Here is a 1,993-nt window from a genome sequence, read left to right as displayed (position 1 = left end):
ATATATATATATATATATATATAATTTATTTATGTATTTTTTTAAACCATGACCCTAATTCTTCTTCAAGGTTCAAGATTCTTTATTGTCATTCACATCCCATGTGGTACATGAGGTGGAACGAAATTGTGTACTCAAGGTCCCAGTTACACCCTAAAATAGCAAAAATATAAATTATAAAAAGAAAAAGTATAAAAAGGTCTAAATATATACACTAAACAATAATAATGTAATATAAAACATTGTATTAAACAGCAGCCTGTACATGTGCCTGTTCTTCTGTACAACTGTTAATTAATTATTAATTAAGTCATCTTTCATCCTACAGGACGTATTAATACCACATCAAAAGAAATTAAAAACAACTGTGCAATGTTTGTGATGAAGATGTTCACATCCTGGATAGAGAGGAACGATGGTTTGAGAGAGGAGTAAAGGAGGCCATCTTTGTGAAAAGAAACGGTCCATCATTAAACAGGGGCGGAGCCTCCGTGTTCAACTGTCCCCCTCTTACAATGCTGTGATTGCTAGTATCACTCAGCCCTCTGTGAATAGTAAACAGCCATCCGTGTGCTAATGATCCATTGTTAGGCTGATGGTCCTTCTTGAGCATGTGATCAGCTGGTTTTGGTTGTCAGCAGCAAACTGGTTGATCCACTCTGAGAAGGTGCTATTTAAGAGACTGAGCTGAATACAGCACCTCAGACTGAGGAAGTCTCTCGGATGAGAGACGAAACGTTTCTACATTTTTTGTTTTGTTCTTGTTTTTTGAATGTCCAGAGGACCAGACTTAACTTTTTTAGATTTTTCTGCCAGGATTATTGAGCATGCCTCAGGATGTACAATGTTGTAGTAAAAAAAAAAAAAAAAAAGGTTTACGTTCAGACAATCCTTTTGTTCTGTTCTAACAAAATATGTGACGAAGCATAAGGCAAACATTTTTACACAATTATAATTCGCACTTTGTTTCTCGTAAAAATGTAAAAACACATTGTTCAATGTGAAAACATTACATATGAAAACATTGTGGTATAATGTGAAAAAAAGAACATATTCCTATTCTAAAATATTAAAGTTTTTTTTTAATCATTTTATTGTTAACACAACATTTTTTACTTCACATCTTTGTGGTTTTTATTTGTCCCAAGTTATATTTTAAGATATTTTCAGTGTCAAAACTTATGTTGTAAACAGGAAGTTGAAACCAAACCGGACTTGATGTGATTATCTAAGAACTTTACACCCACATAGTTACCAGCTGTATCACTTTTATTTAATAACTATAAATTGTAGAGCTTGCAGTTTGCGTATTGCTCATTATTCAGTGACACTTGTTTTTTTCTTTTGACAGCTGAACACAAAGAGAGGATGAGGCAGAGGGTGCAGGCAGCGCAGAATGCTGGTCCACTGCCGTCAGCAGCGAGAGGATACTGATCTACAAAAACCTGCTCAGTTTGATTATGTACTTTCTTGTGTTTGATCTGCTACAACCGTATGTCCCATCACGCTCCCTGAGGTCAGCGGACCAGTTGCTCCTCACAGTTCCAGGAACTCGTCTTAAGCGCAGAGGTGACAGGGCCTTCTCTGTAGCAGGACCAAGACTCTGGAACGAGTTGCCTCTGCTTGTCAGACAGGTCCCCTCCCTCTCGGTTTTCAAGTCCCGTTTAAAAACTCACTACTATTCAGTAGCTTTCAACACAAGATGATCTGTGTTTTGATCCTGTATGCTCCACACTGGTTTGTCGTCATTATCTGCATCATTTTATGTCTATATTCTGATTTACCTCATTTTGTATTTTGCTTTGTGTGTTACCTGTTGTTTTGTCTGTACAGCACTTTGGTTGGCCTTGTTGCTGTTTTAAGTGCTCTATAAATAAAGTGGTTGGTTGGTTGATTGGTTGGTTGATTGTGAAATAAAATCTCTTTCAGTCTCAAAGTATGTGTGTGTTACATGCATAAATACACACCTATCAAGAGCATGGATGTCATATAT

The sequence above is a fragment of the Nematolebias whitei genome, chromosome 4 (assembly GCF_014905685.2).
Source record: "Nematolebias whitei isolate Nwh7 chromosome 4, NemWhi1, whole genome shotgun sequence".
NCBI classification, from domain to species: Eukaryota; Metazoa; Chordata; class Actinopteri; order Cyprinodontiformes; family Rivulidae; genus Nematolebias; species Nematolebias whitei.
Note: the sequence above shows the minus strand (reverse complement) of the source record.